The following is a 15,229-nucleotide window of genomic DNA, read 5'->3' as shown; positions in this document are numbered from 1 at the left end:
CTAGCCTGGCCAACATGGTGAAACTCCATCTCTACTAAAAGTACAAAAAAAATAGCTGGGCATGGTAGTGGGCACCTGTAATTCCAGCTACTCTGGAGGCTGAGGCAGGAAAATTGCTTGAACCCTGAGGGCAGATGTTGCAGTCAGCTGAGATCACTCCACCACACTCCAGCCTGAGCAACAGAGCCAGACTCCATCTCAAAAAATAAAAATACATGCTGTGTGTCAAGATGAACAAAAAGTTGATGCTTAACGGATATTTGAAAATGGCAAATCAATATATGTGTTCTCTATGATGGCTCTGTTTGGCCTCAAAAATTAATAAAAATGATGGATATGTGAAACTGCATAGATAAAATTGTGCAGGACTTAATTCACAATGTAAGTGATGACACATATAACTGGAAAACTTTGAATATGATTAGTGAATTACATAAATGTCAATATCCTGATTGTGATATTATATACAGTTTTGTAAAATGTTACCATTTGGGAAGCCAAGCAAAATATAATAGAAATCGGTCTGTATTGTTTCTTATCATTACATTTAATTCTACAATTATCTAAATTAAAATGTCTATTAAAAATGAGTGAAAATATTGTAGTAAGGCCAATGAGTGTAAGGAAATCACATTCTTTATCATCCCAAGATTATGACCTACACTCAGTATTTATGTAATTTTCATTTTAAAAATCCGGAAAATAAGCAGGGTGTGGTGACTCACACCTGTAATCCCAGCACTTTGGGAGGCTAAGGTTGGTGGATCACCTGAGGTCAGGAGTTCGAGACCAGCCTGACCGACATGGTGAAACCCCAGTCTCTATTAAAAATACAAAATTAGCCAGGCATGGTGGTGCATGCCTGTAATCCCAGCTACTTGGGAGGCTGAGGCAGGAGGAGAATCGCTTGAACCCCAGGAGGTGGAGGTTGTAGTGAGCTGAGATCGTGTCATTGCACTCCAGCCTGGGCAACAAGAATAAAACTCTCTCTCTCTCTCTCTCTCTCTATATATATATATACACACACACACATATACATAAAAATATATATATATCTCTCTCTCTCCAGAAAATAGGATCAATTAACATTGTCCCACATGTTTGTCCCACAACATTGTCCCACATGTTTGTCCAAATGAAATTTTTTCTAGTTCTATATATTACTGTTCAGAGTACATGTGAATCATGTTTGTTAGTGAGGTGATTGACAGCAAATAATAAAGGTCATATCTGCATCCCTGAATGTGTTGTAATACCCTTGCATTTTGTTTATCTATAAAACTGACACAATGTCCTCCGCACATATCCGGGCTCAGCTACATGATGAATTATTTCAAGTTTATTTATATAAAGTAGGACTTGTTGCATTTATTTATATAAGTAAGGCTTAGTTGTATTGGTACAGCTGAGCTTACAGTAAATTTTATGTGGTTCTCAAATATCACTTGGAATTATCCAACCACAGCTGTTTCAGTTGATGGGGAAGCAAGACCTAGAAGTTATTTTCTGGAAACTACTCAGCTATCAGCTGTTTATGCTAGCTGCACTTTTATTTTGTATCATTTAGATAAGCAACACTTGTGTGATTCCTGTAAGTCATTTCTGTATTTAGTTTTTAAATTGCACTTAGCCTTCTCCTGACAATTGACCACATGCTGTTCACACATTTTAATAACAAATCTTTCTAACTATGAAAATATACTTATCTCTGAGGTATATGATTTCAAATGTTAGAGCAATGAAAATGGAGTTGTGTTGTTGCCGTGAAACTGAAAATTCATAACAAGGCATGTTCTGTTCTCCCCACCAGATGTCACCCTCATACTTCCTTAAGAATCTAGAAACTACATTAGGCAATTTTTTTTTTTTGTATTTTCTGTAGATGTTTAGTGATACATTTCACTCTCTCAGTTTTGTGTTTCAAGTCATGTCATCATTAGAGAAATATTTTCTACTGTTAACGCATAACTTTAAATAGAATTAGAGACTGAGTCTAACAATTACAACCGCTGGAGGAGCTTTCTGATATTGATGCTGACCAACAACTGAGGCAAGTGATGTTCCACATGCTCAGATATTTGCAGTCTCTATTTCCACTTCATTTAAAAGGAAGATGATAAATCCATCAGGATTCTGGAAATGCATGCAAACCACACTGTCCATTCCTGCATCAAGCCTCCGACTATCAGATCTTAGTTTCACTTTGGAGGGTGCTACGCTCGGTAGAAGGCACCTGGCAGCCGCCACAGGACTACAGCTGTGAGCCTCCTTTAACTGGGTCAGGTGTGCTTTGAGAACAGGTAGGAGATTGTTAGATACTATTTTTGTTGTTGTTGTTGTTGTTGTTTGTTTTTTTACATTTGTTTTCACTGGATGTTGTGTGAGACTATTTTTAAAATGCTTTGAGATACTCTTTTTCAAAGAAAGATTATTCATAATCCACCTAAGTCTGAAAAATTCACAACCCACCCCTCCACCATTTTATAAACTATGCAACGTATTTGATAGCAGTCAAGTGAGAAAACCAAAATCAAACATCTAAAACTGGATACCCAAAATTGAGTCTGTATCACTCCAAAGTCAAACTATTTCCACTACAAAAATTGTCTACTCATAAACCCAAATGTATGACTGGTTGGCATATTTGAGCCATTTCTAGCATTGGTATTCATCACATATACGTGGGTTCTGTATGAGAATTGCGTAAAATTGTTTACTTTTAACTTAACAACCTTTTTTTTAAACTGTCACATTTATGAACCAATATAAGTAAAATTATGTTAATATTAATATAAGTAATATTGTTAATATCAATATAAGTAATGTAAGTAAATATAAAAATAAAAAGGTCATATTTCATAATTTAAGCCCCATAAATTTATTTCAATTCCTAAACATCAAAAAAGTATAGTTTGAGTTGCCATATGTCTTTTCAAGTTAGATAAATAAGGTAACATTTCTTTGAAAGTCTTCTTTAACTGCCAGTTCTGCTTATTGAAATGCCTTTATACACAGTAATGAAAAGGAACAAGAACCAGTGAAGCTTCTAGATAATGGGTATTGAACATTAATACATAAAAGCCAAATGTGCAATTACTATTCATGAAACAAACATCCCCCTAATATATAATAATATTGAGGGTACTATATTAGTCTGTTCTTGCAACATGGTAAAGAAATACCTGAGACTGGGTAATTTGTAAAGAAAAATGATTTATTGGCTTATGGTTGTGAGGGTTGTACAAGTGCGGCAACTGCATCTGTTTGGCTTCTGGTGCAGGCCTCAGGAAGTTTATAATCATGGTGGAAGGAGAAGCAAGAGCAGGTGCATCACACGGCAAGAGAGAGCAAGGGCAGTGGGGAGGTGCCGTGCACTTCTAAATAACTGAATCTCAAATGAACTCACAGCGGGAATTCACTCATTAACAAGAGGAGGACATGAAGGATTGACCTCCTTGACCCCAATACCTCTGACCAGACCCCACCTCTAGCACTGGGGATTACGTTTCAACATGAGATTTGGAGGGAACAAACGTCCAAACCGTATCAGGTACTTATTTTAATGTTGATTGTTCCAAATTATATTCAATTTTCTTCAGTAAAGGAAATGACATAAAATTGTTATGCTAAACAAATTGTGCAAATCTGCTTTAAAGTATGAAACAACATGTTTTAAATTGTTAAATTAAATTGTAAACATTGAATGGGTCATATATAGATGATATTTTCCTTGGTGCTGATATTTAAGTTATAAGAAATAATTTCAGAGATAGGTGAGAAAAATTCATAGTAATAATGATAAAAATGTCTTGGCCAAAAATGTATTACCTTCTGTTCATACTTTTGAATGTTTACTTCGGTCACATATAACTTCATAAAATATTAGCGTGGGGGAATTTGTACAGGCAACATGAGTTATTATTCTACATGCAAACTGTTGTCAACTCAATTCCTTTGTGATGTGATCCCTGTAAACTCTCATTATTTGAAAACCTATTACTTAGCAACAATACAATGCCAGGTTCTGAAGAGGTTTAATACTCCTTCTCTACTATTGGCTGTGAGAAGAATGACTTCATGATTTGTTTCAATTGGTCAATAAATAGGACATTGTAGCCTTACTAATTCTAAAAAATTAATAGGAATACTACACCTTAAAGATTAAAAAAAAAAAATACAGAAGAAGACTTCTGCTTGTGGTTAACACGAAGTAGAAGTACCTTCCCCTTTTCCTTCTGCTAAGCACTAACAAAACTCTGAACATTATATACAAAGTAAACAGACAAAGACTCTGAAATGTGGTCAGAAGGAAACAGACCAGGTAGCAAACATGGAACCCAAGGAAGGAATAAATGATGAGTTCCTGGGTTTTCTTTGGCTTTATATATCCCAGACTTGAAACTGAAGAATTGTGCCAGCAACCTGGAAACATCAATGGACACAGTCAAAATAAGTCCCAACAAAAGCCTGCTTTCTCCGACTAAAGCATCAGAAAAGGTGCAACATAGGAAAACAGAACATATCAGACAATACGTTCTCTACTTCAGCAAACAGCACAGGAGCAAATGAGGCCCTAACCCCACCACCGCCATCAAAGGGAGTAGGGAGCTTAGATTTCTACCTTTGCTAGACTGTAGCAAGGAAGGTGCCATCCTGGCTGAGCAGTAGCAAGACACCCCAACACTGCAGTGCCAGTACAGACCATGTGGAGAGCCTGCACTTCATTTCCACTCAGCAGTAATGGGACACCCCTGCTGGAGAGGGGGCTAGGACAGATTCAAGACATTCACTAGTAGCCAACTGCCTGCAGTAGTCAAGCCCCCTCCCTCACTGTCAGTGCAGGTTGACTGGGGAGCAGTACGAGCCCCCCTACTCCTCCAAGCCAGGGCAGTGTTAGTTGAGGCCAACTGAGGAGCCGAATTCTCACCCCACCAACAGCAAGGAACAGCCTTTATCCCCTCCTTTCCTGTCAACACAGACCGAGTGGGGGTCCTGGACCTCCAACCGCACCTGACAGTAATAAGGTGCTGCCTCCTCCTCCTGTCTGAAAAGTGTGAGAGGTAGCCCGCTGAATCAGAAAACTAAATACAATCCAGGGGGTCATATTATGTCCTGGTTTCAGTTGAAAGCCACTTGTCATGCCAAGAAGCAGGAAAAACACAATTTTTCTCATTTAAGAAAAAGTGAACCAACAGACTGCACAGACCAAGAAGATACAGATACTAGAATTGTCTGATGAGGAGCTTAAAGTAGCCACAATAAAATGCTTCAACGTTGGGAGCACACTTGAAACAAATAAAGAAGGTATTTATTTCTCAGGAAAGAAATAAAAGATACAAAAGAGAACCAATTGAGAATTGGAGGACCACATTTAGAACTGTAAAATCAAACTAGAACAAAAAACTCAGTGGATGGGCTCAGTTGTAGATTGGAGAATCAAAATAATCTGTAAACTTGAAGATAGAGGAATAAATATTACACAGCACATAAAAATGAGAGAAGTTGATGAAAAACAATTGCATAGAGCAACAGGAGCCTGTGTGATTTCAACCCAAGATGTAAAATATGTATCATCTCCATCCTAAATGGAGAGAAGAAAGAAGGCAGGATTGAAAACATAGTTGGAAAATTAATGGCTAAATAGTTCCCAAATTCAGCAGAAAGACATAAACATACAGATTCAAGAAGCTGTGTAAACTAAAAACTGTATAAACCCAAGGAAATCTATAAGATAGCTCATAGTCAAATTTATGAAAGCCTTGAATAGAGAAAAAAAAGAAAACAGGGAACAATACCTTACCTTTTGGGGAAATAACCGTTCTAATGACAGGGGATTTCTCATCAAAAATCATGAGGCCAGAGGAAGTGTCACAGAGTTTTTGTTGCTGTTGTTGTTTTTGTTGTTGTTTTTGTTTTTTTTAAAGTGCTAAAGGAAAAGGACTATCAATCCTCAATTCTATGTTCAGCAAAAAAGTCCCTCAGTAATGAAGGGAGAGTCACGGCATTCTCAGATGGAGGAAATTTAAGATTATGTTTCTGTCACACCTACTCAAAGGAATGCTAAAGGAATTTCTCCAAACAGAACGGAAGACATAAAGGAAGGAGCTTGGAGTATCATAAAGAGAGGAAGAACACAATAAGGAAAAATGTGGGCAAATACAATAGTTTTTTCTTCTCTGAGTTTTATCTATGTTTGATGGTACAAGAAAAATGTAACACTGTTCTGGGTTTCAATGCAGGTAAATGAAAAATTTAAGACATAAAGAGAGAAAGGTAAGGTTACATAAAAGTAGGTAAAATGTCTACATTTCACTGAAGCTGGTAAAATGTTGGCACCAGTAAATTGTAATATGAGGTCTATATAATCTTAAAGTAATCACTAAAAGAGACAAGGGAACTACTAGACAGAAAATCAGGAGATCCACCGATTCCAGGAATCATGGAAGTCCACTCAAAACTTTACAGATAAATAAAAATAAACTAAAGCAAAACTTAAAGTAACCCACAAGGAGGCAGAGGAATGAAGAACAGAATATAAAAAATAAAATAAAAATTTTAAAAAAGCAGACTTAAACCCTAATATCAATAACTACATTATAGTTAAAGGGTCTAAAGACACCAATGAAAACTCAGAGATCTGTAGAATGGACAAAAATAAAACAAAACTCAACCTAACTTTAAGCCACTTATGAAAGAAACTCACTTCAAATATAATGAATAGGTTGAAAACAAAATATGGAAAAGATCTAGCATGCAAACATTAATCAAAAGACAGCAGAAGCAGCTTATTAAAATTAGTTAGAGTGGACTTTAAAGCAAAGAAAAATACCAGGTACAAAGATGGTCAACATATTATGATCTACCAGGAAGCAGTCACCGCAATCCTAAATATGTAAGTGCCATACTAGAGATCTGCAAAACATGTGAAACAAAAATTGATAGAAATGGAAGAGAAATAGATAAATTCATCATTATAGATGGAGACTTCAATATCCCTTCCTCTACAAGTAGTCAAACAACTAGACAGAAAATCAGAAGGATATAGAGGAACTCAGCAACACTACCAACCAACAGATTCTAATCAATAATCATAGAACATTTCAAACAAGAGCCAAGTATGCGTTTTTTAAGTGCTCATGGAAGACTTACCAAGATAGTCCATATTCTAGGCCGTGAAATAAACCTCCATAAATTCAAAACAACCGAAATTACACAGAATATGTTCCTTGCTCACAGTGGACTCAAACTGGAAATCAGTAGCAGAAAGATAACTGAAAATTTTCAAAACACTTGGAAATTAACAATATACTTCTAAATAATCTCTTGAAAGTATCTCAAAGGAAACAAAAGAAAAAATTGAATCAAGTAAAACTTCATTGAACTAAATAGTTTTATATGAATTTACAGAATGGTTCCTAGAAGATTTTAAAAAGGGCAACAAACCAAGATTTATAACAGTAAATTAAGGCTGGATCAATATTTGTATCATAGAATATCAGTTTCTTACAATTATTAGGTTGGTGCAATTGTCCTTGTGGTTTTGCCATTGAAAGTAATGGCAACACTGCAATTACTTTTGCACCAACCTAAAAAAATGTGATTATCCAAAATTTAAAGTACTTTTTTTTCAGTCATTTGTAATAAAAATTGCCATTGGGTATTGGGTATGTTGTGGTTTACATTTTTAAATATATATATACATATATATGTGTGTGTGTGTGTATATATATATATATAATTTGCACAAAGACTTTAAATGGAAACTCACCAAAACATGACTGTACTTGAGAGAAGTCCTTCAACAGATAAGTCTCTGTTTGGCAATGTAGGTAACTAAGCCATAACAGAGCAGGTACTTACCTTTATCTAGCGTCAGAAATGGCTTTGTTTTGTTAAAGGATTTATTCTTTAGAGAAACAACAGAGACTTAATTCCCTACCTCTGATTACAATAAGGACAATTTAACTTCATAGAAGAAACAAAAGCTGTTGATGTACTTTCTAAACATCTGGCAAAACATTTTAAAACACTGAGTTAACATGTCAAGAAGGATTTATAGGTGTCTTTTTGGCAAGTAGTATCCGAGAGAAAAATTATGAGGTTGTTTCCTTATACAAACAAACTTCTGGCAAATTGATGTGGTGGTGTGCTGTGAATTACCATCCTGACCCACTGTCATTTGTCAGTTAGTGTGATGGGTACCTTAAAATCCAGCTAGAAATTGTAATATGAGAAAAAAATACAATAACATGCCATCTGTTAGTCCTAATGGTAAATGAACACCATGAGCTCTAGCTAATGCTGTTGATGTGAAATGTAAGGGAGGTGTTATAAAACTGCTCACTGACAGGTCTAAACACACTTCAAATTACATGTGGGATCAATCAACAAAATGCGTGGCTCTCACCAGCCAGCCGCTCCATGTAGACATGACAAGTGCCATGTCCTACCAGAAGAGAGGCCAATCAAAGTCCCTGTTTCCCTCACCTATGTCCACAGTGGGCAGGTGAAAGCTCACCTGAATTCAGTTGAGAATATGGGGCAAGGGGAGAATGATTTTGAGCTATGTGACAGAAGTCAGTGCAATATACAGAATAATTAGTATATCATTAGTATATCATTAATACTACAATAATTAGTATATCATGAATATAAAATGAGAGAGACTATTATCTAAGCTGTTACCTTAGGCAGTTCATTTATTGGAAAGTAGTTATTGGAAAACCAAACAATATATTAACAAGTTTAGGCAGATATTTTCAATTTGAAATATAAACTTAATATTTTACCCTTGGGGAAATCACAAAATTAAGTGATTTAGTCAAGGTCATGGCAAGTCAGTAGCGGCGCTGATAATAGAACCTGCTTCTATTTCTGATCAGACTATTTATCCCTCTTCCCAAATTGCTACTGTCAAACAGAACTCAGATATTTTTTAAAATTTCATGTACAGGACCATACTTTCTAGAGTTGACACCCAAGCCAGCGTTGTGATGGGTTCATGACATTCTGAGACATGGAGGCTGTCAATCTGCCCATGAGGAGATGAGCACTAGTGTCCCTGACCATAGAGACCTGCTTGTCCATGGGAAAAATGTATCGTTGTGTTGGAGACAGAATGTGCATGGGGCCTTTGCTTTTCAGTAGGCATGACAAAGAGACGAGGAAGCAGGTAGGCACTAAAATCTAAACAAATAACATTTTGGTTTCCTTTCTTTTCTGCACATACTGTGAATCCCATGAGATGTAAGTCGTAGACTTGGTATGGTCACTAATTTGTTAGGCAAGTTATTTCACCACTTACAGTCTGTTTCTTAGCCCTTAAAATGAGAAGATTGATTACATGTGCTTCTGTTTTCATGACTGATTCCTAAATCTGTGAAATCAGGGTATAATTTACTTTTATAGAGCTACGGATGTGAAATAATGACATACTGCATAGAAAGTATCTGATAGAATAGAGCAATGACGGACAATAATAAAAAGAAAAAAACATGCAGCCTCCATGGAGAAAATGAACCCCATGTCATTCATGCAGGTTTTCCAGTGGCACACAGCAAGGACCTCATGATGCCCTCTTAATGCACTCTGTTCATATCCAGAGTAAAGCTTAGCATGTTGGATGTGATGTATCTGTTAACTTATTCAACAATTACTTTTTTGAGAGCCTACCATGTACCAGGTGCTGTCCTTTCTACTGGAGACAGAGCAGGGGACAGACAGGCAATGTCCCTACTGAAAAGGTGCTCATGTTCTATTACAGTGAGAGATACAAAGCACGTCAACAAACAAGCCAATTCCAGGCAGTAAAAATGCTGTGAAAAACAGATGCTCTAGATGGAGTCTGGGAAACATGGTTAACAGAGTTTTCTCTGCAAAGGAAACATTTGAGCTGAACTTTCAATAGGACAGAGATCAGGGGTAAGAAATTCCCAGGCAGGCTGAATATACATGTCAAAAGAAGTTTAACCTGTGCAATTATAATTATTGCCAATATTCAATATAAAACATAATATCTCTATATTTGATATTTTAATATTTGCAAATAGGTGATGATATGGTTTGGCTCTGTGTCCCCACCCAAATCTCAAGTCAAACTGTAATTCCCACTGGGGGAGGGACCTGGTGGGAGGTGATGGGATGTTGGGGGCAGATTTTCCCCTTGCTGTTTTTGTGATAGTGAGTTCTCATGAGGTCTTCTTTAAAAGTGTGTAGCACTTCCCCCTTCGTTGTCTCTCCTGCTGCTATGTGAAGATTGCACCTACTTCCCTTCGCCTTCTGCCATGATTGTAAGTTTACTGAGGCCTCCCCAGCCATGCTTTCCATACAGCCTGTGGAACTGTGAGTCAGGTAAACCTCTTTTCCCCATAAGTTACCCAGTCTCAGGTATCTCTTTATAGCAGTGTGAGAATGGACTAATATAGGTGGTATGGGTTAAATTGTGTCCCCCAAAACTCATGTGGAAATTGTAACCTTCAATATCACAGAATGTGCCGGTATTTGGAAATAGGGTCTTTATAGATATAATGCAGTTAAGACAAAATCGTTAGAGTGGGTCCTAGTCCAATACAACTGTTGTCCTTACCAAAGGGATAGATTCTTCCCTCACAACCCTCAGAAGAAACTCACCCTGCTGACAGCTTGGTCGTGGAGTCCCCTTGTCCAGAACTCTGAAACTCTGCTATTTTTTAAGGTGCCTAGTTTGTGGTATGTTGTTCCAACAGCCTTAGCAATCTAATTCAAGAAGTATAATATTGAGAAAAAGTGACTCCTTGCCTCAATTTGTTTTTTATACCAACAATAGTAAATTAGACTGGTGAAAAACATTTTTGAACTAATAAATAAAACAATGAAAAATAAATGTAGAAGATTTTGAAAAGGATGAATCTCCATTATGATACACATGGCTATTTCATTATTACAAAGTGAGCCATCAGTATTACAGGCTTGAGGAAGGGTGAGCCGGAATGCACTAGTTTGTGACTGCATTACAGAATTGGTAGTATCTACACATGTGTATGTCATATGCACATAGGCACATGAAGTTCTAACTAGAGAAGCTCAATAGAATTTTGGATTTTTAATGGACAGCTCAGTTCTTGCGAATTAGGGTAGTTCAGAACTGCCTCTCTTTAGCTTCAATAAGCTCTTTACAATTTTGTTTCTAAATTCTGCCATTAAACAAATGGAAGTGCTCAACAGGGTTTAGGGTGCCCTCACCTTAACAACAATAATCTAGCAAAAAATCAAACTACGGAGTATAGGTCGGTGCTCTGATTCTCAGGCCTATATTCTAATCCCAGCACAGTTGATTACTATCCCTGCGGCCTCTTACAAGCATTTTAAAACTTCTGGCCCTCTGTTTTCTCAGTGGTAAAGTGCTGCAAGAATTTAACTTTATAACATGTGAAAATATATACGCAATTAAGCATGAAAATACAGAGCTGGTGTTATTCTCATGGCACTTTCTAATTGTTTCCTACACATCCAGGCTCATCAACACATCCACACATCCAGTTCAAAGCAATATTACATATATTTTGCAGAAAAATCCTCTTAAATCATAGCCCTGATTCTCTGATCTCCTGTTCCTACTACTTCTCTGGCACCATGCTTCCTCTCTTCTAGTTGCCTACACATAAGTCTAAGTCCCCTGCCATGGCTGTGGAGACCCTTCCCAGTCTGGCCCATGCACAGCATGTTCCAGGTACAGTGGCCTGAATAAAGCCCTCACCTTATCACCTTTCTGTGCATCCCCCGATCAGATCACCCTTTCCTTCTCTGTTCACCTGCAGAAACCCTCCAGCTCCCTAAGTGCTGACTCAAACACAGCCTTGTGAAGCTTTACTGGGCCTCACTGCACTGGCAACACCGAACATTGTTGTAGGAGCACCAGGGTAACATTTGGTGCCTCATTTGAAAATAATTTTGTCATTAAAGTGACTTTTCACCATTTATTTTAATAAATATAAATATATATAAATATATATATACACACACACACACATACACTAGGTAGTATATTTGCATACTAGCATCGTTTTTTTAATACAGTAGTATTGTATTGACTATATTTGGGGGCTGGAAACAACCAGCTTCCATAATAATATCATGGATTCTTTTGAGTTACTCTGACAGGAAACTCAAGATTTAACACAATTTTAATTCAAGAGAGGACATAACTTAGAGAGCAGTTAGTCACATTAAAAGAAAGTTCATCATTTAGTTCTTGCAAATGGTGATTTCCCTGAGTACCTTTAAAATACTATTTGCTATATACTGAATATTTCAGGGGCATGGCGTTGCATAAATCAAAGTACAGACTCTTGATTTAATTATTTTGAAAGAAGGGCTCAGTTGTGAGAGCTGGCAGAATTAAAGTTCTCAGAAACTAGAGTGGTCATAGTAAGTTGACGTTTCAGGAAAAAATTACATTTTCTCAAAAGTTTAGTACAGTTTTCTTTTAAAACCTGATCAGGGAGACAGAGGAATGTCTTATTTTTCTTTGTGGGTAATTCAACTAAGTTAAGATATATCATTCATTCTCTTAAATATTGCAGTGATACTTAAATATTGCAGTGATACTTAAAGAACAAAATAAAATAGTAAATATACCTGAGAAACTGGCTCCAGATTTTATTGGTAATAAAGAATACAGATAGATAAATGATAGATTGACAGATACATAGATGTATCATAATGCCTTCAGTGCACAGTATCACTCTAGGGAAAATTCAAAGGCCTAGACAGTCTAGCACACCCTATATACACTATTATTTATGGTTAGTTGGTGTTTTATGTGGTAAAGGCAGAACTTCCCCATGCCCATTGGGAGTCAATAATTAATTATCAATTAGCACCTGCAATAACAATAGCACACTGTATTTATAGACTGAGTTATAATACACAATACCAATACAGCTTTCTTAAATATCCACTAGAATCTCTCAACTTGTGCAATATGCAAAGCAGTTGCACACAAACAAAAGCAGGCTAGGCCACCAGGAAAATAGAAAATATATTGAATATATCAAGAACAAACCAGTGAATGGCTAGCCATACTTACAATAGCTATGAGAGTACTACTGAGCAGGAAGAAACACCACTTTAGGGAGTGTGCATTTGCTGAGGAAAGTGTGATTCTTGAAAATTAAGGACTGAGGTGTCTGATGCGTATGGTAAGCTGACTGCCTCTCAGCTGTCAAAGACGATGAAGTTAGGTGGGTTATTACTGCTGCAAGACAAGGATGTTAGTGCTACCTACATGCTGGAAAGGGTGTCTGCAACCAATGTTGCAAATTTTCCACACTAAATTGTAAGCTGCTCTATTAGTCCATTTTCACGCGGCTGATAAAGACATATCTGAGACTGGGATGAAAGAGAGGTTTAATGGACTTGCAGTTCCACATGGCTGGGGAGGCCTCATAATCATGGGAGAAGGCAAGGAGGAGCAAGTCTCTGGAAGTTCTGAAATTTCCCACATTTCCCTGTCTTCTTCTGAGCCCTCCAAACTGTTCCAACCCCCACCTGTTACCCAGTTCCAAAGTTGCTTCCACATTTTTGGGTATCTACAGTGGCACCCCACTCCTAGTATCAGTTTACTAGTCCATTTTCACACTGCTGAAAAAGACATACCCGAGACTGGAAAGAAAAAGGTTTAATGGACTTACAGTTCCACATGGATGGAGAGGCCTCAAATCATGGCGGAAGGCAAGGAGAAGCAAGTCATATCTTACATGGATGGTGGCAGGCAAAGAGAGAGGCAAAGAGGGCAGGAAAACTCCCCTTTATAGAAACATCAGATCTCATGAGACTTACTCACTATCACGAGAACAGCACAGGAAATACCTGTCCCCATGATGTAATAACTTCCTACCTGGTCCCTCCCAAGACACATGGGAATTCAAGATGAGATTTGGGTGGGGACAGAGCCAAACCATATCAGGTGCATTATTTTCTCCAACCTCAGAAACATTGGCTATTAAATATGTTTTGTAATTTTTCTTTTATATTGGCTATAGTAATAGAGAACATGAAAAATGAAAGTGATATGAGATTGGCTCTGAGATAAAAAAATTTACAGAAAAATAATTCCTCTAATGGTATATACCATTATTGCTTTTAACTTATTATTATTATTAATTATTTTCTTTTGAAACAGGTTCTGTTTCCTGTGGGGGTGTGCAGTGGCACGATCATGGCTATAGTCTTGAACTCCTGGGCTTAAGGAATCCTCCCATCTCAGCCTCCCAAGTAGCCAGGACTATAGGCACACACCACCACACCTGGCTATTTTTTTAAAATTTTGTAGAGATAGGGTCTCACTATGTTAGTGAGGCTGGCCTCCACCTTCTGGCCTCAAACAATCGTCCTGTCTTGGCTTCCTAAAGTGCTGATACTACAGGTATGAGCCATGGTACCCAGGCTTAACTTATTTATTAAGACTAAATAATTCTTAAACTATAGATAACACTTAACAGACAGAAATATGACATACTAGGTAGATATAAATTATAGTTTTATAATTTTACTTCTTGTTTATTTTACATTCATTTATAATATGTATAATATTATCCTTATGTTTCTTCTCCTTTTGTAAGTCATGACATGTAAGTAAAATATAAATCTCACGTATTTCAAAAAAGGAAAATATTTTATCCCTATAAGGGTCACCACCCAGAGACGACCGGTCTTAACATTTGGTTTATATAGTCCCCCTTTTTTGCCTATTCAGTTTCACGCACACACACACACACACACACACACACACACACGAAAATCGTTACACATATAAGGTAAATTATATACACTTATTTAACAAAAGCATGATCTACTATAACTCATTTTCTGACAATGCAACAAGAATATCTTTTCATGTAAATACAAACGTGTCATAATTTTTATTGACAGCACTTTATTTCAATATATGGAAGTAACAATTAGAAAATTAATTAATTGATTTGGAATTAATGCCTTAAAAGAGGAAACCTTTGTTTTTTACCCACTGTCTTCACAATGTCTGCTCTCCTTTCCCTATTCACTAAAAGAAGACACCCTAACTTTTTATTTAATTGCCATTTTAGAACTATTGTGCTTTCAGTTATTTTTTAAAATTCAGCCCAATTATAATAGACAATTCCGACTGTCACTCTGTTCAAAACCTGCCCCTCATCTCTGCTCCAAACTCATGTCCAGCGGAGGAAGAAGAGGAACTGTTATTATCCTTATT

At 36.9% G+C, this 15,229-nt stretch overlaps 1 long non-coding RNA gene across 3 annotated transcripts in view; it reads left to right on the top strand.

Annotated features, from left to right (window-relative positions):
• The first annotated feature begins 1,923 nt into the window (after nt 1-1,923).
• The window catches only part of LOC119620501 (uncharacterized), a 38,579-nt gene continuing 25,273 nt past the window's right edge, over nt 1,924-15,229 (top strand). For 2 of the 3 annotated variants that reach the window (XR_005236993.2, XR_012089284.1), the window contains exons 1-2: nt 1,924-2,300; nt 3,409-3,550. This is a non-coding gene — a long non-coding RNA (uncharacterized lncRNA). The remainder of the gene's footprint in view (nt 2,301-3,408; nt 3,551-15,229) is intronic. The other variant, XR_012089283.1, reaches the window with a different exon arrangement.

The sequence above is a fragment of the Chlorocebus sabaeus genome, chromosome 18 (genome assembly GCF_047675955.1).
Source record: "Chlorocebus sabaeus isolate Y175 chromosome 18, mChlSab1.0.hap1, whole genome shotgun sequence".
NCBI classification, from domain to species: domain Eukaryota; kingdom Metazoa; phylum Chordata; class Mammalia; order Primates; family Cercopithecidae; genus Chlorocebus; species Chlorocebus sabaeus.
Note: the sequence above shows the minus strand (reverse complement) of the source record. Positions and strands in the feature narration are given on the sequence as shown.